We start from the raw sequence: 27,486 nt of genomic DNA on the forward strand, positions 1-27,486 counted from the left end.
AAAGTGAAAACTTTAAAAATCAGTTATTCTAATCACATCTAGGTAGTTATATTTGTTTTTTTGCTTTCACCAAATAACTGGGGGAATATGCTGGACTAGTAAAGCCACATGATTTTAATGTTATTGCTGTCTTCTGCAGCAGAGTATTCTATGTTCAGCACAAGAGACTAAAGTGCTTTAATTCAGAGAGTACAAAGACATACTGTATTAGTCACATTGTTTTCTTAGCCTCAGGCCAACACTATCAGAGTACCAAAAGAAGTCAGCATCTAAGAACAAAACAGAAGCAAAGTTTTTGGAAATACACTACCAATATATTTTACACCAGAAGTTAACTTTATTACAGATTATTATCATATTATCAATCTTCCAAAATCACAACACTTTTGCTTCATAATACGGAAGGACCTTGCATTCTCAAAGGTTATGACAACAGAGCCTAAACTCGTGGCAGGTCTCAATAATTTGAAAAGGCTATGAGTGGAGTATAACTGGGAAATGGCTGAACAAAAAACATTGCATATGAATGGAATAAAATGTGCCATAAGAAATGATGGAAGGATAGTTTCAAAGAAATTTGTGAAGAGAAATTCACATCATTGTGAAATGATGCTGTAAGTAAGCAAGCATAACCCAAAAACCAATTTGTTATATAACAACATTAAAAACAGCTTTTAAAAGATTTAAGAAAGCTAATCAAGGCAATGATCCACCATGATTTCAAAGGGCCATCTCTACCCATCTCCTAACAGTCTACTTAGAGACTTAAAATGCAAAATTACAGGTTTTGGGCCAAGACAAATGGAGACATTTGTTTTACTTAACTATGCATATTTGTTGCAAGAGTTTTGTTTTCTTTTTTCATTTCCAATGGGTGTGGGGAAAAAGGCAGGAAAAAGAATATAAATGCTTCATAAATGAAACAGAACAGGCAATCAGCCAAGAAACAGTTTACCAAATTGTAGAAAGGCTAATCCCAAAAACAATAGCCATAAGGCAAAATGATTTTGCTATCCACAACCACTCATTAAACCATGTACCTCTAATGTGTAAATGAGCTGACTTTTTGAAGTAATGAAGTAATTTTCAAGTAGAGCCTCCCACCTCACATACCTTGTTTTAGGAGTAAGTAAAAAGTCATCAAATTTTACTTTTTTACTCATTTTACAAATTTTACTCATTTACTTTTCAGAGTAAATGAATGAAATTATCTGATAGTTAGCATGGTATTTTACATTTATAGACTTTAAAGTTTGGTGATACATTTACTAGTATGGCCATATATAATGATTTGACTATTTTTTCTGCCTTTAATCAGGTATCATTGTAGACCTAGAAAGATATATTACATATATCCATATATGTCTAAGAATTTTCAGAGTATGAGATTCGCAGTTACTTTTAATTTTTTAAATTTGAATATATATTTTTAAATTTTTTTTTCAATTCCAAATTTCCTCCCTCCACCCTTTTCCCTACCTATTAAGAAGGCAAGAAATACAATACCCATTGTGTGTCTGTGCAAGTACATATGTATATATACTCACATATACATATAGTCATGCAAAACATATTTACATATATCCTTGTTGCAGGGGGGGAAAGGTAAAAAAAAAAGGGAGAGCACTGTTAAGTACCAAAAGACCATGAGGACAAAGGCAGATGGTTTAAGTGACAGTTCCACATAAAACAAAGAAGGCAGTCTTAATGTTGATCCTCAAGACCCACAGGTTTTAATGAAAAAAGTATCAGATAATCCTTTCCAAATGCCAGTTGAGAAAGAATTTTCCAATTACCAAATGTCTGAATGCCACATCTACAAACCTTTCTTGACAAATCCTTAGGAGACAATGCTACAGAAATTTCTACTCCTTTGAAAAGAACAATAGATTTCTTAAATTTCAAAAAGAACATTTTTACATGTGCCCCCCCAAAATATTATTTTATAACTAAGTAGTACAAACACAGCAATTAATTAATTTGAGGAATTCAGAGAAACATAAGATCTATATGAACTGATGCAAAGTAAAATAAGCAAAACCTAGACAATATACACAATCAATCAATAAGCATTTATTAAGTTTTTACTATGTGCCATTCACTGCACTAGGCAATGGGGATAAAATTTAAATTAAAAAAAAATTAAAACGAACTACTGGTACCAAACTCAAACAACCCCAGCAGGTAGCAAACAGTTGGTTTTGAGTTGGAGCTCCAACTGTTTGGAGCTCCTCCTCTATAGACAAATGGTATCAAACTCTAAAAGAAACTTGAGGGCCACTAAACTATACATAAAGATCCCAGCAGCCAGTCTGTCTTAGAAAACCACATATTAACATTACCTATGTTCTATTGTATTTTTATTTGTTAAATATTTTCCAATTACATTTTAATCTGGGCAACACTCAGGAGTGTTGGGGCATACAAATACCTTTGCTCCAGATCTCCTTAAATAAAAAGGCCAAAAATTGATATAATATTAGCAAAATTTTTAAAAGAAAATAAAATCCTTATAAGGATATAAAATCCTTAAAATAAAATCCTTCCTTTTAAAAGAAAATAAAATCCTTTAAAATAAAATCAAATCCTTATACTGTGTGAAATAAAGTGTACATATATAGAAGGGAAGATTTCTTAATTCATGCGTAGCTCATACTTTTGTTAATGTATCTATCATCTTGGAATTTTTCTTGTCTTATTTTTCTATTAAAATACAACAGATTTACACAAACAGATGCAAAGTAAAGCAAGGAGAGATTAAAGGGATAATATGAAGATTATATAAATGGAAAGAACCAAAAAAAGTTTAATGCTATGAAATTGCAACACCCAGTCCTGACAGTCCCAAAAGAGATATGATAATGACCTTTTGTCCTTATTTGGAGAGACTGAGCACTAAGGGTGTGGAACATTTCATATAACCTCAGACTCAGTTGATGTTGGTTGGTTTTGCTGAATTTTTTTTCCTTTTCTCCTTTAATATAAGGTTTTAAGTGACAGCTCTTTGTAAGAGGAAGCTATGTTTGGAAAGTAAGGTGATATAACAAACAAAAGATATCCATTTTTAAATCTTTTAAAAGAACACAAAAATAACACTCATTCTATTCAAACCAGTAGTACACATTTTGTCTTACTACTATTTCTTCTTAGTTATATCTTACCTTTAGTTTTCACTAAAGTATACTTTTAGATTTGTAGTTTTCATACTAAGTATAGTTTTGCATTTGTTCTTAATGAATTTCCTCGTATAATTAACCAACAGTTTCGCTAATTATTCACAAAGTCACTTTCTAGTCTATCTTACAAGATATTGCAACCCTACACCCAAGTTAGCATAATATATTATTTAAGTCACTGGGGAAATACTACACAGACTCAATACCACTGACAATTTAGGACTACACTCAGAATATCCTAAGACTGACATTGAAATGTACTGACCACCACTTGTTAGGTATGGCCTCAATAACCATCAGGTTGTGCATCTAAGAATAGCATGAAATATATTACACTCTGCAGATTATAATCAACATGAAACTACACATAATGCTCTCTCTGTAAGGCTTATGTTGACACCAGAGGCAAGGAAAAAGTCATTGAGATAAATGGAAACGATTAGCTAAAAGACATCAATAAAAAAAAATTTTTTAATACCTCAAAAAAAAAAAAAAGAAAGAAACAGTATATAGTCTTACTGGCTTATTTAACATAAAAGGACAGCTTCCTCCTAAAAGAACATCCTAGAAAGCTCTACATTTGACAAATAGAAGCTAGACAGCCAAAGTGTACAGAGGACTAGACTTGAGAATCAGGAAGACCTGGGTCAAATCTAGCCTCAGACACTTGCTAGCTGTGTGATGCGGAGCAAATCACTTAATCTGTCTGCCTCAGTTTCACTTTATGAAGCGAAAAACTAAGGAAGCATGATTATGGTAGAAAAAGCTCAGAACCTAGAATTACACAGATCTGTCACTTATTAATTAAGGCAGCCATGGGTTAAGTCACTCAATCTCTATTTGCTAAAGTGTAAAAAGAGAAGAATGAAACATCAGTGGTATCAAACTTGAAGCCCATTTCAGTCAGCAAAACGCCCAAGCAACACAACCAGATTAAAAAATAATTGGGAAATGTATTAACAAAATAAATAAAAATACAATACAACATAGGATCCATTACTATTTGATTTTGATAGCACTGAAATAAAGGATCTTTTAGGTTTCTCCTAGATCCAAGCCTCTCTGACGTTACAAATAGTTTTAAGTTCTCCATGGTTCCTAAATAATATAGAGTCACCATCCAAGACATTAATAAACTGTACAAAGAATTCGCTACAGTACATATCCATGGTCTTCTGCTGCCACTATTTCTTTTTGGACTGGCTTATATTTGTGACACGATTTTAACTTAAAATTAGGTTTACATAAAGTTTTATCAGAGATTTTCAAGCTTATATATTAAATTCAAGAGGTCAAGAATATAGCAAAGATAACATGTATTTATAAAATAACATGTATTTACTGACCTAACCATTTTACACAATTTACCATATCCTTAGAAACAATCATTAGTACAGAGAAGAGATTCACTATTCTTTTCAAGAAACTTTCATTTGAATGAAATAAATTATACAGGCAACATCTGTTATATGAAGTTCAGTACTGTGCTTGGTTGGCATTGGAACTGTATGTACAGATATGAGTCTTTATCCTAACAGAGTTTACATTCTACTAAGAAGTAGAGCAGTCCAAAAAATGCAATGGAGTACCTTATCAAAAAGAAAAAGAAAGATGTCAACAAAAGTTAACTGCATCATAATTCATCTTCAGGATAATCAAAAATCTGTAATCTCACCATAATCTCAATGATATCATTACTTTTCTAATTCTCATATTTAAATACCTTGTCAAGACAGCCAAATCATCTGGGAAATGTTCCTTTAAAGATGTTATTTTCTACTTAGAAAGTTTTAAAAAGCTACTAATATATAAGGCAGTTAGGGTACTGCACAAAGAATACTGGATTGAAAATCCAAAGATAGGTACAGCTAGGTAGCACAATGAATAGAGCACCCACCCTGAAGTTGGGAAGACCTGAGTTCAAATCCAACTTCTGACACTTAACACTTACTAGCTGCGTAACCTTGGGCAAGTCACTTAACCCCAAATGTCCTGCCTTCCCCCTCCAAAAAGACAAAAAAGAAGAAAAATCCAAAGACATATTTTCATTCACTGTCCACAAACTCCCTTCCCCTCTCAAAGTCTCGTTTTCCTCATCGATAAAATTTAGATCACTATACAAAATCATTTCTTTTTTTTTTTAAAGCAATTGGGGTTAAGTAACTTGCTCAAGGTTACACAGCCAGTTATTTCTGGGTGTGATGCTAAGTATCAGAGCCCGGATTCCATCCCAGGTCATCCTGACTCTGTGGCCGGTGCTCTTATTTGCTGTGCTACCTTGGCCGCCCCATACAAAATTATTTCTAAGGGTTCTAATGATTTTATGATTACATTTCAGTATCAATTGTGGGATGTAAATTATTTTGAAAATTAAATTTTCCCCTTCTCACTAAGTTTTAGGTGGTGCAGTGAATAGAGCACCGGCCCTGGAGTCAGGAGGACCTGAGTTCAAATGCGGCCTCAGACACTTGACACACTTACTAGCTGTGTGACTTTGGGCAAGTCACTTAACCCCAACTGCCCTCCAAAAAAAAAAAACCTTACTGTGACTTGCACCCTACTGTATCTTTAAAAACTATATAATAGTTTCATTACTATAGTTTAAATGATAAAGAAATGTTTCAAGTTAGTAATAGTTTGCCATTTATGCTATAAATAGCATAGGAATATATCTATAAATAGCATATATTATAGAGTATATACTAATGTTCTATTTATACATAACTATTAATACTTCTATATGAATTAAAAGCCAAAATGACATAGAAGCCACTACATGAATGAGAAGCAGTCTGACACAGTACTTAGAGAACTAGTCTCAGTCAGGAAGCTTTGGATTTCCGTAAGTTGTCTCTTGACACAGAGGGGCTCCTGTGGACAACTCACTGGCCTCACAGAAAGGGCCCCAGGCAACTCTCTACAGCAGTAAATGAAAGACCCTGTATGCTGATGAATCTGATGCAAATCCTTACCAGGGAGCTCCCTACACTTAGGAAAGTAAAGACAGGTCCAAAAACCAAAAGCAACCTGACAGTTAAGATAGAGAACTGGCCTTGGAGTGAAAAAGAGCAGAATTAAGTCCTCCCTCATACTCAACCTGTGTGTGATCCTAAGCAAGTCACTTAACCTCTCAGTGTCAACTCTGCAAAATCAACTGCAAAACAGGTATCCAAGAGCTTCCTTCATCTCACCCAGAGTTCCCTCTACCAATAAAATCATAGGTCTAATCAAAAAAGTAAAAATAAAATCAGAAGATGTCCTAAGAAACTAATTCATCTACAAACCATTCAAAAACACTTAAGGTGAACGCAGAATTGGGTTTTAAAAAAAAACCAACACAATCTCCAAGTAATCCTATAAGATTCTTCCTTTGGTTTAGAAACTCTCAAAACTACAACAAATATGAAATGCATTTCTCTGTGATTAGTAGACTGAAGACACAAGGGCAAATACTAATCAATGGTAAGAATATAAGTTTCTGGCTCCTTTAGAAACACTTTTTAAAACACACAGTTCAGTTCCAACACCCAAAGGGCTATAAAACTGAGAGCATACCCTTTGATCCAGCAATGCCACTACTAAATCTGTATTCCAAAAAGATGATTTAAAAAAAAAAAAAAAAGGGAAAAGGGCCCACATGTTCAAAACTATTTATCGCAGCTCTTTTGGTGGTGGCAAAGAATTGGAAATTGAGGAGATGTCCATCAATTGGGGAATGACTAAATAAGTTGTGGTATACAAATGTAATTGAATACTACTGTGATGTAAGAAATGATGAGCAGGTGGATTTCAGAAAAATCTGGAAAGACTTACATGAACTGGTACTGAGGGAAGTGAGCAGAACCAGGAGAACACTGTACACAGTAACAGCAACACTGCGTGGTCAACAACTTTAACAGACTTACTCTTTTCAGCAATACAATGATTTACAGCAATTCCAAGATTCATTATGAAAAATGTCATCCACATCCAGACAGTTATGTAGTCTGAATGCAGACTGAAGCATACTATTTTCTCTCTTTTTTTGTTTTTTTCTTTCTCATGGTTTTTCCCTTTTGTTCTGATTCTTCTTTCACAAAATAACTAATGTAGAAATATGTTTAATATGATTGTACATGTACAGCATATATCAGATTGCTTGTCATCTTGGGGAAGGGAAAGAGGAAGGGAGAGAGAAAAAATCTAGAACTCAAAACCTTATAAAAGTTAATGTTAAAAAAAATACTATAAAAAATAAAAGAACAAAAAACATACAGTTCCATGGAGTTTCAAATTACTTTTTAACTCTTGTCATACATTTTCATAATATCCCTACAAAATGCAAGTACTATCTCCTTTATGTCGATAGTAAACAAATGCCTATAATGTACTCAGTAATTATCTAAAATTTACTTCAAGGTGAATTTTATTTCACCTATTAACACAGGCTTCATTAATGGTAAAGTCCCATTAATGGTAAATTATATCAACTGGTACACACCCATAGGATTCCATTATATTTAATGGCCTGGCCTGAAAACATCCTCAAAGAAGGCTCAAATCACAGGGTCTAATTTCTGTGAACAATTCTATATAATAACATCTCACGCCAGCAGAGTACCTAACACATTTAGATGATTAATAAACAATTGTTGACTTGTTAGAAACCTATTCAAACCAAATCAACAAGCATTAGTTAAGCACCTACTATGTGTCAAGCACTATACTTACCCACCGGGAGTTATAAATATAAAAGTGAATAGGGGTGGCTAGGTGGCACAGTCAATAGAGCACCAGCCCTGCAGTCAGGAGAACCTGAATTCAAATTCGGCCTCAGACACTTCACACACTTTACTAGCTGTGTGACCTTGGGCAAGTCACTTAACCCCAATTGCCCTCCAAAAATATATAAAAGTGAAACAGTTCTCACCCTTGAGGAGCTTACATTCTATTAAAGAAAATAATATGCCACATATAGTATGTACAAAATACATAGAAAGTAAATGTATACATATAATATAGAGCTAGACTTGAAGACAGAAAGATCTAGGTTCAAATAAGTCTAAGTCTACAAGTTACAAAGAAAAATGCCAACCACTTTCAATGGCAATGGAGTTATCTCATCTACCGTAGTGAAATCACTGTCTAGTCCCTATCCCTATATAAATTACTTTGGGTGGAGGGGAAGGCACCAGCAGCTAGGGGGTCATGAAAGGCAATAATAAACACATATTCAGTGCCTACCATATTCCAGGCACTGTGCTAAACTCTGGGGACACACACACACACAAAACACACACACACACAAAAGCCAAAAACTAGTTCCTGCCCTCAAGGAGCTCACAATCTAAAGAGGGAGACAACAAATGTGTATAAACAGGGGCACTGACTAGAAAAAAGCATTTTTTATGTTACAGATACTGTCACTTTGGTAATGTAATGGAATATTTTATTACTATGCTGTAGAAAATAGTGAATAAATGTGATGAAACACAAAAGTATCAGAAAATTTAAGTGAACTGATAAAAAATGAAGTAAACAGAAACAGGAAAATAATATGCACAATGACTACAACAATATAAATGGAAAGTAGAGCCACAGAAGTGCTGAAAATGAGTGCTATAAAATTTAAAGACCAATCTTGGCCCCAAAGAAGATATATAAGAAAGCAGCTTCCCTCTTCTTTGTAGACACGGGGGTACTACAGGTGTGGCCTGAAATGTCAAATTTTTTTCCCAAGTTTTAGTTTTTAAGTTTTGCTGAAGTGTTTCTTCTCTTTAATTAATAATTTAATTATTATCAGGACTGGCTCTCTGCTAGGGGAAAGAGTGTCAAAGAGTGTCACTGGGGAATGCGTCAAAGAAGTCTTCCTTTTGTCTGTATATTTATAATGTCCAGTAGTAATACCACTTAGGTAATACATTCCTCGGTTAAGTTCCCATAGGAAAAATTCTTCAGTTGTTGAAAGCTGAATTCCTATACATCAAATCTACTTGGGAAGTAGAATGCTTAAAATCAATACTAATAACCCCCAGAGTTTAACCAGCACTCTTTATCTTATTTTAAAGAATAGGCCTGAGACATAAATGTAATGTAAATATAAGAATGTAAATATGAGAAAATAATTTGAGACAACAATAAAATTTCAAATTTATCCTTCAAAATGCTTCTAAAGGCTTTTAAAAAAAGATCAATTTTTATAGCTTTTATTTCCACACTAAAGAACTTTCCACAACACTCATGAAGATCTTTCTAGAATAAGGTTTACACTTTGTTCACAGTCCTTCAGTAAAGTATTAGTAACTACATTTTACAACTGATAAAACTCAATTTAAACGATTTAATCACAATCACAGAATGGCAGAGCCTTGATTCAAATTCAGATACCTTTCCACTACAATACAATGCCTTCCATAACCACCAAGCAACTGAAAATTAACAAATTTACACCAGACAATGGAAAGCACAGTAGAATACGAAATCAGGAGAAGCCTTGGGTCCCAGCTCTATGCCCCAGGATAAAAAAAAATTACTATAAAGTAATTCACAAGCTGGCCCCAATTTATCTTTCCACTCTTCTTTTCTTACTCCCTTCCTACAGAGTGCATGTATCAGCCACACTGGACTTTTCTCTCTCTCACAGATGACACTACCTCCTTGCCTATGCCTACAAGTCAGAAAATCCCTTCTTTTAAGATTAAGCTCAAGTACCACTTTCTACAAGTCTTTCCTAAATGCTCCCCTCCCCACGACTACTAGTATCTTCCCTCCCAAACTACCTTGATTTAATTCTGCATTTATTTTCTATATAGATATTTGTTGTCTCTCCCATCAGAAAATAAGTTCTTCGAAAATCAATTGTTTCATTCCTTGTATTTGTATTCCCAATGCCTAGTATGTAGTAGGCAATTAAATACTTGTTGATGGTTTATTGTTGACAGTAGGATAAGTTACTTAACATCTCCAGGCCTGTCTTTTGTCTGTAAAACGAAAGGGGTGGTTGGATCTCTTAAGCTCCTTGTTCTAACATTCTGCAAATCTATAAAATAAATCTATGAATACATAAAGGAGTTGGGTTAAACTATCAGTGTTTCCCAACAACATTGCTCAAGCTGAAAGGACTGGTTCATGACACTTTTGCAACCAAAGTTCCTTAATTCTTAAAACCCATATATTTTTTTTCAATTTACTTCTCTACTCTTCTCACCCCCACTTGCTAGGTACAGAAATCATATATTTTACTAGTCAGCACTAGTTTTGATTAAAAAAACTAGACTATAATAGATGACCTCCAAGATTCCTCTCAGCTCTAGATATATCTATTTAGGGTTTTTTCAAAATACTATATTACTTCTAATTGATGGATAGTGAAAAATCATGTAGAGCCTTTAAAACCATAAACAATTTTTTTTTTTATTAAGCAATCGGGGTTAAGTAACTTGCTCAAGGTTACAAGGCCAGTTATTTCTGGGTGTGGTGCTGAATGTCTGAGCTCGGGATTCGATCTCCAGGTCATCCCAACACTGGAGCCGGTGCTCTTACTTGCTGTGCTATCTGGCCGCCCCTAACAAATTTTTTTTTTAAATGACATAAAGGTGATCTTTCCTTTCAAACGTTTCAGCAGGTAGTCCCTCCACCAATCCAAATCACGATTCCTCTCTAACATAACTCTGTAACATGGTAGAAAACGTTTTACATTCTACAATTAACCATATATTAAACCAGAAATGTTAAACACACTGCAAGGCCACATGTGGCACACACAATCCCAAGCACCAGCCTATCTGTGTTTAATGAACTGATGCATTAATAATATGTGTGTGTGTGGTTTTCTAAGTCAATGTTATAACCCATAAGGATCCTTAAGTGTGGTTCAATGGTCCTCTTAAGAGTTTGCCTTAGAGAACCTAGAGGCACTTGCACACCAGGTCATGAGAGGACTCTAGCAGTGGGATTTGCTTTACTAAATAATTAAATTCAAAGCTGGTAATAACCCAAGTGTAACATGGATTTCCTAATATATGATCCCAAATGAGATTCACACAACCACTTCTGACAGATAATGAGTATCAAAAAAATGATGAAACTTCATGGGGGGGGGGGGGGGGGGGAGAAGCACTGAACATTGAAGGGAAAAAAAAAAAGACATGATCCAGTCCTAAATTTTATACTAGCTGTGGGACTCCTCAGCAATCACTTGACCTCTTCAACTCCATAATTGAGCTATCCATCTCCTTCACAGGTTTGTTAGATGTTTGTAAAACACTTCCCAAATCTTAAAGTACCATAAAAATTATTACAAAATTATACAGGTATGAAATAGATTGTTTTTAAACTACTGCTGTTGCCTCTGAGAACCTAGTAATATTATATACTCTGACAAACAAAATCAGAACAAAATTACACACCAAGTCAACATAGTTTAGGGTAGTTAGGGAAAACACAATTTGTAAATTTCCTATGAGAAAAGTGTACAAAAACTTTAAAATTCTGAAACTTCGGGAAGAGAACTTCACCATAATACTGTATCAAGCATAAAGAAATAACCTATTTAAGCTACCATACAAATTAGGGGGTGGGAGGGTCATTACATTTAAGACTAAAAAAAAGACTAACAAAGTCAGTAGGTAGGTTATTGTTAGTCCTCAGCAAATGTGCAAAAGAGACTGAAGTAATCTAATAATAATCTAATAAATAATCTAATAAGTAATCTAATAATCTTAACAGTTAAATTGGGAACCGGTAAATACAATTTGTACCACTAATGAGAAAAATTCAATGGTATCTAATGCACAACAGTTTATGATTCACAATAACCATAGCAGATTCACCATGAAAGGGTTTGGGGTTTGTTTTTGGTTTTTTTTGGTCTTAACTTTTCTTAGTCAGGTAGCTATACTTTTAAATTTCGAAGTTCAAACTATTTATAGAAAAGGAGACTTTCATCCTAAGATCACTTCAAAATCTCATCAAATTTTATAATAACCTAGTTAATTATCATGGGACAATGTGTGTGAAATATTCTCCCATCTTTCTGCTGGGCTAACTGCAGTATGAAACCATATATTTAGCATTCAAATTGATGATCCCAAGTCAAATTACCTAAGTTACCAAGTCAAATTACCTAAGTTAGAGACCAAAATGAAAGAAGGGGAAGGAGGAAACCAACTTTGGTAAGGGTGCATGCACTTCAATGACCAGAACTGATAATTTAAAGTGTATATGACACCACCACCACCGCCGCCGCCGCCGCCGCCGCCACAGTGAAATTCAGCAGCTAAAATTTCAGTTATCCCTGGCAACTTGTTTTTTGGAATGTTAAAACGAAGATGGTGAAGGGAAGTTAAATGGCATTTTCTAAATTTGTATTTCTGGAAACGGGTAAAAAAGTCTAAATGGCAAAGACAAAAGACAAGCTCTTCCCTGGGATCAAACACTACAGAAATTGTATTGCCCGGATCTCTACCCCAAACTGCAATCATTCTTCCCATTCCTTACCTTATTCCCTCCCTGCAAGTTCAGAAGCCCCTAATCATTTCTGGAGAAGAAATGGGGGGAGGGAAAAAAGAAGGAATACAGAGGATGAACTGGAACCTTCTCAAAAACATGATAAGCCCACCCTAGTTGTTTTTAAATGCTCCTGATGAAGAGGATTGGAGAAGGAGTTGAGAAATATGCACATGGGTCCAAAGGCTACCACTGCACAATACCTACAGCCTGGAAGCCTTTCAACTCAATTCCTCCATCAACTCCACAAAATCTCCGGAATGTTTTCTCTCCTAGGATGCAATATCGACCCACCTAGTCTTTGTAACAACAGACAGATATACCCTACTAACAAACATACAGATAATTAACACCAATAAAGAAACGTCTGCAGCCAAAAATCACACTCAGTCTGTTTGAAAACAAATTTCTGGACCAATTCTCATTGTGGAATTTAAAGAGAAGCTAAAGCTGTCAAACAAGAAAAGCAGCAAATCCCAAAATAAAGCAGAGCCCAAAATACACAATCTAAGTGGTCTAAATGTTTCTCCAGAGCTTCAAAGATGAGATGTGAGGAGCTCATGAAGAACAGTCAGTTATGCCCAAAGGTAAATAAAGGCACCCAGAAATTCACGGGAAAAAGAAAATGTAATCAAGTAAACAAAGCATTTATAGGAGACAATAGTTGGGCAGGCTGATCTTCGGGTGGAAGTCGATATTGAGCTGCTCTGACGGCAGGAGGATGGGGAAATCATCTGCTCCAGAAGCAGGGACAGCAAGGAACCCCTTCCCTTCTGGAAGGGGGAGGGAGGGGTGACAAGTCTCTAATGAAAAAAATAACGGGACTTCGGCCTCCAACCAGGGCAAAGGCTGCGGCCGGGGAAGGAGGGGCGCGCGCCCTCCCGGAGTCCTTCTGACAGACAAGGGAGGCTGCTTCCCTAATGCTTTCCCTCCCCCCGCCCCCGGTCACCCCAGTCCGGGAGAGGGGTTTGTTTGGGCTGCGGGGTCCCTCACCCGGAACTTGTCGCCGCCTCTCTGCGCCTGACTCTGCCTCTTCGGAAGGGAAGGGGGGGAGGAGGGGGAGCGGAGGAGGGTAGGGGCCAGAACCCGCTCCAGCCGCTACCGCGACCACCTCCGCTCCAGAGAAATCGCGTCCGTGTCCGCGCCGCCGCCGCCGCCGCGACCGCCGCGAGCGCCGCCGCCGCCGCCACCACCGCCTCGTCTTCCCCGCCCCACGGCTGCACGTCGCTGTGACACGCATCGCACGAGACCTCTCGAGCCAATACGACGGTGCCAGGCACGCAGGCGCACCACCTACAACCGGAAATCCTTGCTTCTCCAAGCTCCCGACTTCCGCGGTGCATCTGGGAATTTGTGGTTCGACCCGAGAACAATCTTAGACAACAAGGAAGCACGCGCTCCCCCTTCTCCTCTCCCTCCTCCTCCTCCCCCGCCCACTCGGAGCGCCGGGACCCGCGGGGACGCGCACAGCCCCCGCTTCCAACGGAAGCGGAAAGCCCAGGGATGCGAGGGGCGAGGGGCGAGGGGCCAGCCGCGAGAGCGTGCTTTCTCGTCTCCATAGTTACGGGTTCATGCTTACCCTAGAGCTGGGAGAATGTAGTAGGGACCGGAGGCGACGAGGAGTTTGGGGCCACCGAAGGTCCCCTCGGCTGCTAGCCGCATGCCGTTCCCCTGCCCCTGGAAGTGTCCGAAAGCGAACTCTAAAGTGATCCCAGCCCAAGGCTCAACCTAAGCCAGACTGCTTACAGGGTGCATTTCTACTTGCCTCGCACCCCAGGAAAGGGGGAAGACGCAAGCATCAGCTTCAGCAGGCCGGGGTTGCGCTAAGATCCATTGGTGTGCAAGCTCAGAGTCTTGGGGCTTTCCCGCCTTGGCGGTGGAAATCTAAGAAAAGATAGTCTCAAAGCTCATAAAGTCATGAAGGTTTAAAATGAGGGACCTCATGAACCTGTTTAGGATTCCCCTCCTCGAAACTTGAAAGACATGAATAGAGTAATTGCTAGTGTACACATTGTAATAATAACTGATGTTTATTTGGAATCAGATTTTAAGCTGGAAGGGGACCTTTACCTAAGAAAATCTCTATCTTAGATACCTTAAAAGGCTAACAACTGTGATTGCAAGCACCCTGGCCACACTCTTAACAAATTTAAGCCCCGTTAGAGAAAACAAAAGATATTTATACTTACTAAATATCGTCCACAAGTTCCTAGTGAATGACCACTTCCCACGGTCACAAATCAACGCCAGTTCTACTGGAAGCCGTTATGGATTCAGCTCCTCTGCCTCTGTCCAATCCTTTTATCTGCTGCTGTTTCCTCTCTTGTAGTGCTGAGTGCTTATTATTGTAAAGAATCTACTTTTATGTACTAAATTCTCCTCTTGCTTCTCTGATTGAATTCTTTGTGAGCAAGTAGTTCACACTTTGTCCATCTTAACTTGTTGCCTTCCTCATTGCCCTTTGGTAGAGATCAGCTGGATTCTGTGTCATTCTCAGTGACACAGTCACGGGTGTGACTAGTCAAATAGAGTGCATTCCAACATATGGGCCCGACAACAACTAGGTGTTATAGATGGTGGTTGTTGATTTTTTTTAAGGTTTAAACCAATTCACATGTAAAAATACATAATGGGTACATACATACAAATACATCAATACATTTGTATGCATGTATGCCCCTATTATCCCTTGATCCTTATTCCTCGCTGCCTTCAAAATTTCATTTTTCACAGTAATGATGTCATTTCCCTAAAAGCATCAACCCTGATGTCCACACAGTTTGCTATCTGGGAAGGTGTTGTTATATTTCCTTCAACCCTCGGTGATGTCCTCTACCTTAATGCAACCCGATTGCCCCAGAGCAGAGTTTCTAGGGGCAAAGACCTCTTTGAAGTTAAAAAGTGCCAAAAGAATAGTTCAATTAATAGATCACTGAACAGAAGTAAGATAAAATATTATTTCTCTATTGTATTTAATATCTAATTATTGAATTAGGATCAAGATTTTCCCTCTTTTCTATTTTCTCATCTAGAAATTAACTAGTGTGGAAAATTTTGTTCAAAAACTTAGCCAAGGGGCGACTAGGTGGCACAGTGAATAGAGCACCCACCCTGGAGTCAGGAGGACCTGAGTTCAAATCCGACCTCAGACACTTAACACAAAAACTAGCCGTGTGAACTTGGGCAAGTCACTTAACCCCAATTGCCCTCCAAAAAGCAAAAAAAAAAAAAAAGATTTACCTAAACTAAGATCTAATCAGACAGTAGAGAAATTCTAAGTTTAGCTGAAAGGTGAATTCCAGCTCATTGTGTGTACTCAGACAGGTCTGGGAAAATACAGATTCTCTCTTTTGTCAAACTGCTGATATGGAAATTGAAGTCTCTTTCACCAAGATTTGGGTGCTCAATGCTACCCACCCCAAGACCCTTGTTGGAATAAGCCCACCTCTCATTATAATATTCTTTCTCTCATGAATTGTTAACCAAATCAGTTGATTGCCACCCTCAGGAACACCCACTTCCAAGGGCATACAAACCTTTTGGCATTTGAGAGTGTCCCTGACCTATTTTATTGGTAATATGCCAGCACTGTTAATAAAATGATTAACTATCCAGAAACTATGTCTGTCTAACTTTTTAAACATCACAGTAGGGACCCAGATGGGCCATGTTTCATTCCCTTCCCTTTTCTTAAAGACTTTGCCACAGTGACTCATAGTGTCTCACTCCGGAATTTCCTTCAGTGCCTTTTGACCCTGCAATATCCCCCAGCCATACCTGCCTTCTTCTCCTCCCATTCCTGCTGTTTCTTTTCAGGGCCTCCATTTGGGAACAGGCCCCAGGCTGGCCAGGCTTCATTCCCTCCCAACCTGGGTGGGTACCTCTTGTCTGTTCTGCCCCACCCCCACTTTCCAACTCCCTTTTATGTGCTGTCTTTCCCCTTTCCAATGTAAGTTCCTTTGCTTGTCTTTGTATCCTCAGGACTTAACACAGTGCCTGCCACATAATAAGCGCTCAATAAGCAATTTCAACCTTGTTACCTTGCAGGCTAACCCTGTCCACAACTGCAGAATAATCACTAAGAGAAATTCATCCAGATCAGTTAATTCAGAACAAAAATTCAGTTCTTAAAAGGAGGACTGGGGGAAATAAATGGAAATCGGCAGGAAGCAGAGTATTTTCAAAAACAATTTAGGATCATGCAATTCGTTGAAAATATATAAATGCCTGTTAAATTATTTTAAGGGAAAAATCAAGGAAACATCCAGTGTCCACTAGTAAGTACTTAGCCCTTTATAAATACAGGAGGTTAATTGGCAGCTGTCCAAAAGGGACACTTGGATTTAGAGATTCTCCAGAGCAAATGGTCTATGATCTTCTATAGCAATCAAGTATGAGATATTCCTAGAGATATCTATCATACAGATGAAAAAATGTCTTGGAAATGTTTGCCATACTTTATTTAGACCCTAAACCTTGTTTGCTATCTTTCCACTGACTATCCTTAGACAAAAGGAATGCTGTAGAAATGCTCTACTTTCCATTCTATTGAATCCCAGTTGCCTCCATTCTGATGATAAACCTTTTTCCATACTATATTGGCATCACTCTTTTCCTCAGAAAAAGAAAAGCAGGGCAGAAAATATTACAGAAACTCCTGCAATTTCAAGCTTCATTATTTAGTATTTTAATAGAAGAAAAATCTGCTATTAACAAAATACCATGTGACCTTGGGCAAGTCCGTGTGACCTTGGGCAAGTCACTTACCCCCAAATGCCCTCCAGAAAGCAAATAAATAAAAGTAATTAATTACAATGTCACTTGGGCAACTAGGTGGCACAGAGACATACTAGACCCAGATTCAGGAAGATTAAATCCAGCCTCAGGTACTTACTAGCTGTGTGACCATGGACAAGTCACTTAACCTCTACCTGCCTCAGTTTCTTTAACTGAAAAATGGAGATTAAAAAGTGCATCTACCTCCCAGGGTTGTTTTTAGGATAAAATGAAATAATATTTGTAAAGTACTTAGCATAGTCTCTGACATATCATAAGTGCCTAACAAATGCTTATTCTTTCCTTAAATGGGAAAGTAGCAGTATTTAAAATTTTTCTGTGGAAATGTACCAAAACTTAGTGAAGCTATTTTAAAATTCAGTGTTAACATATTTAAGACCTGGCTTTTTTTTTCTTCAGCACAATCTCATAATTAGAACCTTCTATATTAATTGGAAATGAGACTAACCCAGAAGTTAGACATTAAAGTAGAATGCCTGACCAACCCCTATGATTGCTCTCACAAAAATATTTAACAGTCAACTTTTAGATAGTCTATTGGATGCTAAAGCACTTAGATTCAGTGGTTAAGTGTCTCATAAGTGATCCAGTAGTCTGACAAAACCAGTGAAATTAAGGTTAATGTCTCTATTCCAATATGTAGCATTAAGCAAATCAACAATGTTCAATAGCTATGTTGATAAAAACATAATTATGCTGAGTTTGAGGGTCTATGTATAGTAGATCTTTAACCACTTAAGATTCATTACACCACATTAAATCCTCATTCTTCCCAAGGAATATGTCATGTTTCAATATGAGGACATATAATAATATAAACACCCATAATAGCGTTAGCAGTACAAAGGTTAGGCAACATAGCCCAGGGAAATGAGTGCAAGGTTAGAAGTAATATTACTGGCTTTAGTACTGAGTCATTGTTGAACCTCTGAAAAGTTCCTTAGATTTTTTTACAAAACAATGAAAACAAGGTCCTCCAAAAACCAGTACATTAGAAAAACACAAATTCAGTTTTTAAAAGGGGAACTAGGAGAAATAGATGGAAATCATTAGAGAGTGGAGTATTTTCAAAAACAAGTCAGGATCATGCATTTGTTGGAAATACATAAATGCCTGTTAAGTTTATTTTAAGGGAAAAACTGAGGAAACATCCAGTGTACACCAATAAGTACTTAAGACAATAGCTACATCACCATATATCACAAGTAGATTTATATATTATTATTTGTTGTGCTGCACTTTAAAAACTGCATGACAGTGAGAATTATTAACATTAAAACATCTTAGACCCACAAAGTCATCAACCTTGCTAGATAGTCTGTAATGACCAACAAAATTCAGCAGGAAGAGATACAAAACAAATTTATTCAAAATAATACTAAAATCTGGGAATCACCTATTAAGACACACTCAGGAATTATACAAATACATCTACCAGACACTCTTTATAGAAATAAAGGTAGACAAATATTTTAAGATATGTTAATTGCTCCTTGGTTGAGTCATGCTAAGCTAATAAAAGGGTAGTCAAGTGGTACAATGTTTAGAGTGCCAGCCCTAGAGTAAGGTCACACATCTACTGTGTGATCCTGGGCAAGTCACTTAATCCTGTTTGCCTAAGTTTCCTCATTTGTAAAATGAGCTGGAGAAGGAAATGGCAAACAATTCTAGTATCTTTAACAACAAAATCCCTGAAAGCTACTAAGAAACAAATATTATTAAAATGACAACACAAATTAATGTACACATGAGTGCCATGTCAAAGTATTGCTTTATAGACCTAGGCAAAATAATAACAAAATTCGTCTGGAGGAACAAAGGTCAATAATCTCAAGAGAAATAATGAAAAAAATTAGGAACAAAGGGATAAAGCAGTCATCTCAGAGCTATTTGATACTTATTAAAAAAAAGAAAAATGGATCAATAGAACAGGTTAAGTAAATATGACTTACTGCAATAAACATAGTGGCAGAGTCTCTGATACACTCAACATCTAGTAGGGCAAGAACTCTCTATTTGACAAAAACCAATAAGAAAATTGGAAAGCAGCCTTACAGATCTTACACTAAATACCACAATATATAAAAAAAGATATATGACCCAAATATGAAGGGTCACATCATAAGTAAATTAGAGCAAAAATTCTTGACCAAATAAGGGATAGAGATGGACAATTTTGATTACATAAAATTGAAAAGGTTTGTACAAACATCTTTACAGCAACTTCTCTGATCAAAGTCTAATATCCAAGATACATATAGAATTAATATATGTACAAGATATATCTTTGTTGTTGGATTGTGTCTGACTCTTCATGACTCTCTGGATCATAGTAGGCCAGGCCCTTCTATCCTCCACTACATCTCAAAGTCTATCCAAGTTTATGTTGTTGCTTCTGTGACACTATCTATTTCATCATCTGCCATCCCCTTTTCCTTTTACCTTCAATTTTTCCCAACATGAGGGTCTTTTTCAGTGAGTCCTTGTCTTCTCATTATGTGGCCAAAGTATTTAAGCTTCAGCTTTAGTATTTGACCTTCTAGTAAATAGTGTGAATTAATCTAAGTATTGACAAATTTTATTGCCCTACTGTTCCCAAGGGGTACCACAATTTGAAATCATCTGTGGTACTCAGCTATGGCAAAAAGCTGTGGCAATCAGCTTTCCTTATTGTCCAACTGTTGCACTATACATTATTACTGGAAAAACTATAGCTTTGACTATGCAGACTTTGTTAGCAAGATAATATTTCTACTTTTTAGTATGCTGTGCAGATTTGCCATATCTTTCTTCCCAAGGAGCAAAACATCTTTTAATTTCATGGCTGCAAATGCCATTTTTAGTGATCTCTGAGTCCAAGAATATAAAATCTGACATTGCTTCCATTTCTTCTCCCTCTATTTGCCAGGACATAATGGGACCAGTTGACAAGATCTTATTTGTAGTTTTTTTTTTAACACTAAACTTCAAGCTAACTTTTACTCTCTTTTTTCATCCTCATCAAGAGGCTTCTTAATCTTCACTTTCTGCCATCAGAGTAGTATCATTTGTATATCTGACACTGTTAATATTTCTCCTGGCAACCTTAATTCTGATTTTTGATTCATCCAATCTGGCATTTTGCATGATGTACTTGGCATATTAGTTAAATAAGTGACAACAAAAAGTGACAAAACCTTGTATTACTTTCTCCATCTTAAACCAATCAGTTATTCCATGTTTGGTTCAAACTATTGCTTCTTGACTCACATACAGGTTCCTCAAGAGACAAGTAATGTGATCTGGTAATCCCATTTCTTTTTTGCTTTTTTTTGGAAGGGCAGTGGGGGTTAAGTGACTTGCCCAAGGTCACACAGCTAGTTTTTGTGTTGTGTCTGAGACCGGATTTGAACTCAGGTCCTCCTGACTCCAGGGCTGGTGTTCTATTTACTGGACCCCCTAGCTGCCTGGGTACTCCCATTTCTTTGAGGACTTGCCACACTTTGTTGTGATCCACACAATCCACAAAGGCTTTAGTGTAGTCAATGAAAAAGAAATAGATTTTTTTTTCTGAAACTCCCTTGCTTTTTCTCCATAATCCAGTGAATGTTGGCAATTTGGTTTCTAGTTCCTTTGCCTTTTCAATAACTAATAGGTTCTTCTGATAATTCTCAGTTCACATATTGCTGAAACCTGGCTTGCAGAATCTGGAGCATTAACCTTGCTGGTATTTGAAATGAGCACAATTGCTGGGTTTTGAACATTCCTTGACATTGCTTCTTTAGGACTGGGACATAAACTGACTTTTTTTCCAATCCAGTGGCCACCACTGTTTTCCCAATTTACTGATGTATTGAGTACAGCGGTTTAATAATATTGGAATTCAATCACCTCCACTAGCCTTATTATGAACAATGCTTCCTAAGGCCCACTTGACTTCATCATCCAGGATGTCTGCCTGTAGAGCAGCAGTTACGCTTTCATGGTTATCAGTGAAGTTAAGATCTTTCATGCATGAAACATTCCTTCAATATCCCTAGTTTTCCTGAAGAGATATCTTATCTTTTCCATTCTACTGATTTCTTCTATTTCTTTGAATTGCTCCTTTAAGAAAATATTATCTCTCCTTGATGTTCTATGGAATTTTGCATTCAGAGTATATCTTTCCCTTTCTCCTTTCCCTTTTTCTTTCCTTCATTCCTCAGCTATTTGTAGTCATTTTGCTTTCTTGCTCTTCTTTTTCTTTGGGATTTGTTGTTGCTGTTGTCATTGCCTCTTGCACAATATTGTGAACCTCTGCCCATAGTTCTTCGGGAACTCTACCTACCAGATCTAGTTCCTTAAATCTATTCTTCACTTCCACTTCATATTAATAAGAGACATTATTTAGGTCACACTATACATTCTGATGGTTTCCTCTACTTTCTTTAATTTAAGTCTAATTTTGCAACAAGAAGCTCATGATCTGAACCACAGTTAACTCCAGGTCTTTTTTTAACTGACCATATAAAGTTTCTGCACCTTTCACTGGGAAGTGTATCATCAATCTGATTTCTGTATTGATCACCTAGTGATGTCCATGTGCCTTTTGGATTGTTGAAAAAGAGTGCTTGCCATGACCAGCAAGTTATCTTGACAAAACTCTATTAGTGTCTGCCCTGCCTCATTTTGGACTCCATGGCCAAACTTGGAATATTAAAGTCTCCACCATCATACCCCTATAACATTGCCCCCCCACCCAAAAAGGAGAAATTTGGTGTGGGAGAAACTGGAAAATAGCCACATGAATTCACTGCTGGTGGAGATATGAATTATTCCAAACATTTTGGGAAGCAATTTGGAATTTTATGAGAAAAGTTACAGAAAATATATTTATGCTCTTTTCCCAGGTCCTCCCACTGTTTGTTTTATATAACAAAGAGATGAATGACAGGAAGACAAGTCCGGTCCATACAACATACTGATAGTGATACTATTTGTAGTAGCAAAAAGGAAAATACATATCCAACTACTGGAGAATAGCTGGACAAATCACAATATATATTAGTATGTCATAAAGGACAAAGAAGATGAAGGATTCAGATATGGAAAGTTGCATATAATGTGGTACAGAGTGCAGAAAACAGAAGAAAAATATACACTTTCTGCCAACAATTATGCAAACAAAGACAGCAGTAAATGACAAAAGCTGCAGGGTATCCCTTTCAGGATGCTTTAAAATAGTGGAAAACATTAATGTTAATTTATTACAGTGAAAACACATGCATTTCTTTTAAGAAATTTAACTTACAAAAGTGTAAGGTTAAGCATACTATCAATCACACTCTTATGTTCTTTTGCTTAAATGTGCAAGGGAGATTATCCTTTCTGGAAAGCAATTATACATTTGTGTAGATTTGTCAAAACAAAATCTATCAACGATAACCAAAAAAAATAATATATCCTTGCTGAGAAAATCCTAAAAGGGGTCACAAAGAGTTGGACATGACTGAAAAAATGGCTAAACAACAACAAATTAGCCTTAGAAAAATACTAGGAGTTTGACTGATCACAAAATAGAAGTAAATGATCAGGATGAAATAAGGAAGGAAAGACTGTCTCCTCAGCCAGTTGGTTTTCCTGAATGATGTCAATTGTTCAACTCCTTTTCTTTTTCTGGAGGAAAGTAAAGAAGAGGAAGTAGAAAAAAGCCTTTCACTTTCATTTCTTCCAATACTGCTAAGGGCACAATATAGTATTTATTAATTCATCCTGCATTGCATACAGATCTGGGAGCTCTACAAATCAGATAAACAAAAATGTCCCTAACCTCAAAGGATATCTACTTTAAAACAGATGTTGACCACAGAAAATGACAGTTTTGTAAACCACAGGCCTTAATGCAAGCATATTTATAAATAATTATCAAATATCATCACTGTAGATGAAATGACCATATGAGAGTAAACATCAAATAAAGCATAAAACAGACGGGCATGCCTCCAAAAAGTTTTCACTGTTGTGATAGAGGAAATACAGTATAGAATCTGGGTCAAAGATGGCTACCCTGTAGACAGTGAGGTTCTCACAACATTCAGGACATTATGCTGGCCGTATCAAACCCCAGAACATGCAGAACTTCCTGGAAGAGAATTGTAGTCACTCAATGAAGTTTGGCACCTACATGGGAAAGAACATGGGGATGAAGAATGTCTATTGCCCCAGATTACAATATGCATTTGGAGGGACACCCCATACTGTAAAACTTATCCAGCAATATGTGCATATAGGACAGATGGTAAAGGCAGACAACCAAGTGGGGCCCAGAACTGAACAGGATGGATATCTTAAAGAAATTGAAAAGCTTTTTTTCCTGAACCCTGACTTTCCCTTGAAAAGAAAGTTCTGTCTCTCCAAAATGAATAATTTTTATCAGTTACTATTTGGCAGCAAGACAAGAAAAACCATTGCCTCCAAAAAACTAAAAATGAAGAGAAGGCAAGGGAGAGGTGTGTGGTGGGTGGAAGAAGGCTGCAATATATGCCAATGAGCAAGTAAAAAAAGAGCAGGAATAAAAGATGTTGTCAAGGAATCACGATAAGAAGAAAAGATGGAATCATCACGTGGCAAAAGCCCAATCTAAGATGAGATTCACCTGATGATGACTGTTTGGGAGGTCAGTGACAAGAGTGGCACAGAAAACACAGGTCTCCATGAGTTGTTATCCACACTGTAGCTGGTAGGAATGCCCAAATGCCCAACTCTAAAGGAACATCAAATTTCATCATAATTCCATTTAAAATTGCAGAAGCGATGTCTGCTTAAAAGCCTTCACAGTCATCATTTTATGTCAAAATGTCTTTGTGAATATAAACTTTAACTTCCAAAGAGTGCTAGACAAGGAACCAGTCAATTAGTTTGAGTTCTGTGTGACCTTCCCTTCATCTCTGTGGATCTTCATCTCTTCATTTATAAAATGGTGGAGTTAGACTAGATGACCTTAATCTGTAAACTCTCTCCCAGTTCCAAATCTATGATCCTAAAATAGATTTTTTTTAAAGAGGGTTGGAAAACCAGTTTAATCAGACAGGGTGTGGGGAAGTCACCAGAGTAAGAAAAGTTATAGCAAATACAAGAGCAGGAAAATCAAAAGGGCCAGGAAGGGTAGGCCAAAGGAGTGGAAGGGGCAATCTACTACTGGCGGATTCATGATTCGCTAGAATAGGCACCAATGTGGAAGAGACATGGGCTCCTAGAGGCAAGTCTAAACAGAGGCTCCTCTCCCCTGGGTTAAAGCAGAGGAAGGCGAAGAATGCCCCAAAACCTGCCCCTGTTCCAGGTTCCAGCTACTTTGAAAGTTTCTGAGTACAGTTGGGGCCTGTCTCATTATACTTCGCCCAACCTCCATCCCAAAATGCCAAAATGACACAGCCACCCCCTCAGGCAATCTCAGGAAGCCAAGAAACAGACCCTGTGTCCTCAACTAGGACTAAGGAGCTCCTAGGAAGCAAAAGAAAGGAGAAAGTTAGGGAATAAAGTGAGTAAAGTGTCGGCCCAGAGTCAGGAGGACCTGAGTTCTGTTCTGGCCTCAGACACTTAACACCCACACAAAAAACTAGCCATGTAACCTTGGGCAAGTTACTTAACCCCAATTGCCCTCCAAAAGGCAAAAAAAAAAAGGAAAGGAGAAAATATAATCAGAAACCTCTCTTCCCTTCACATCTGTGCAGAACCACATGGTTTGAGTGAGGAAAGCAGCAATCACCTTTTGGCTCCAGGCCCTGTTCAGACCCATAGTGACCAGTAACTTGAGATAGTTACATTTGTTTACAAAAGGATAAAAGGTTACAGTGTCCTACAGGCACAGAGTTTTAAGTTTCAAGACATTAAATACACACACACACACACACACACACACAAACCAGCTGAGACTGTTGGCCAGGCCGACCCATTGGGTGTGGCCTTACATGTCTACTGCTGTTTTTTCCTTCAGCTAGTAAGCTCTCCACCCCCTGTCCTGTGTCCCCAAGCCTTGTCCCATTCCTTGGCCCCAATGTTCTCTCTGAGCCCCACCAGAAAGCTTTGCAGAGATAGGAAAAAGGATGAGAGAAGGAGAAACTGATGGATCCAGTCAGATTCTCTAAAAATTCTTGAAGAATTCAAGGTCCCTAATTTCCTACTAGAATTTTGAGTAATCAAAAAAATAATAATAATAAAAATTAAAATAAAAAAAAGAATTTTGAGTAACCAAATAGGTCTGGTAAATTACAGAACATATCCTTAGGGAAAGCTTCTGGTTTTATGTCCTCTAACTCTTTCAGTGTTTCTTTTACTGCTTTTATAATGTGCTTAGCTTCATGTAAAAGATCTACTTCAAATATCAGCAGTCCTCTATAAACCTTAATGACCATTATCTAATACATTTCATATTCAGCTTCCATATTTTCAAAATATTGATCCATAAAGACAGTAGTTAAGCACTGAATAAAGCAGTTGTAAGCATTAAACATGCATTAGTTTTTTAAGCATTAGTCATATGCACTAACACAGTGTAGCAATGAGTCATGGAATGCACACAGTACAAAACTAATAAAGTAGGCATGCAATTAATAGTTCTACAGGATTACAGTCACATACCAACAATTGAATGACATGCAAGCCATATCATTAAAATGAGAATCCTTTGCCCAGATGGATAGTGTCAGCAAATATGTATGCATGCCATTATTAGCAACACTGAATGTTTATATTTATATTCATCATATGAATGCAGCAATAAAATATAATAGAAGGAAATACTATGGGAAATGAAAAAACAAGTGAAAAACAAAACAAAAACTAGAAATAGGATTTTTTTTAAATCAGGCAATAAAGTTTCATTGAGAAAAGACTGGATCTGTGATTTCATGGGAGTAGGAAGCTCTCAGTGAGGATTTCCTCTATTAATGTAGATCTATACCTTCTCTGAAATTTTAGAGAAGGGTCTGGTACACCAAGAGGTCAAGGTAACCTTCCCAAGGTCCTGAAGGTTGGATGTAGCTGAGGACAGGCACTCAAAATCAAAGCTGAACTTGAACCCAGGGCATCCTGTCTCCAAGGTCAGCTCTCTATGCTATAATATACTGCCTTACCAAAGGCTTTCCTTTTTCAAAGGAATCATGTATCAAATTTGTAAACGAAAAGGAAAAAAAAAGCAATTCCTTCCTTAAAAAGGTAAGCTAATCATCTTAATACTCAGAAGCATCCAAGGAATACAGAATTATATAATTTTCAGAATACCTGAGAGTATTCCTGAAGAAACATTGGGAGGAAGAGAAATCCTTGATTATAGATAAAAGAAAGAAAAAAGCATCATCCCACCATAATTCCCATTCATACCTAGATGGCCCTGGTAAATGCTGCTGGCTGAGCTGTCAGTCATCCACTGAGCCTAGAAGGACTGGGCTTACTCATCTGGAGACTCTTCTCAAGTCCAGAGTGAGCTTTAGGGACAAAGGGAAGGAATGGTGGATTCCTCACCCCATGGGCCTCGCCTTGCTGAGGATGTGGGTGTCAGAGGTTATTCCCTTTTGTCCTCAAATAAACTCTTCCTTCTCTTAAAGCCACACAAGCAACACAGCCCAGAACAACAGTGATTATCTCAGCACTGCGGGCAATCATCTCAAAGATACATCAACAGGGCTTGAAATGGACTTAGCCCCATTGCATAGCATTGCTTGACAAACTACTTTAGCAACTGCTGTTTAAACTACATGAAGCAGGGGCGGCTAGGTAGCACAGTGAATAGAGCACTGCTGGCCCTGGAGTCAAAAACTAGCCATGTGACCTTGGGCAAGTCACTTCACCCCAATTGCCCTACCTTCCCCCCTCCAAAAAGCAAAACAAAAATAAACTACATGAAGTAGATATTACATGCACATATCACAGAATGTGATGGCATGTCTATCTAATACAAGCAAGTGTTATGATACAAGTGTCTATCAGGCACATTTACACAAGTGAAACCTTCACTGTTCTCTACCTTTGAAATTTTTTTAAGTTAAAAGATTTTTTAAATTAACATGCATTT

The 27,486-nt window shown here is 37.3% G+C and overlaps 1 protein-coding gene across 4 annotated transcripts in view; it reads right to left on the minus strand.

Annotated features, from left to right (window-relative positions):
• The window catches only part of ADIPOR2 (adiponectin receptor 2), a 105,988-nt gene extending 79,037 nt beyond the window's left edge, over positions 1-26,951 (minus strand). The window contains exon 1 of one of the 4 annotated variants that reach the window (XM_069094327.1): positions 26,796-26,951. The gene's annotated coding sequence lies outside the window, so the exon portion shown is untranslated. Of the gene's footprint in view, positions 1-13,655; positions 13,859-14,851; positions 15,142-26,795 lie in introns of those variants that run through there. The other 3 variants (XM_069094326.1, XM_069094325.1, XM_069094328.1) reach the window with 3 other exon arrangements.
• Between the last annotated feature and the right edge of the window lie 535 nt (positions 26,952-27,486).

This window comes from Petaurus breviceps, unplaced genomic scaffold, assembly GCF_028583685.1.
Source record: "Petaurus breviceps papuanus isolate PSGF00001 unplaced genomic scaffold, PetGlider_PUasm1.0 216, whole genome shotgun sequence".
In the NCBI taxonomy this organism is placed as follows: Eukaryota; Metazoa; Chordata; class Mammalia; order Diprotodontia; family Petauridae; genus Petaurus; species Petaurus breviceps.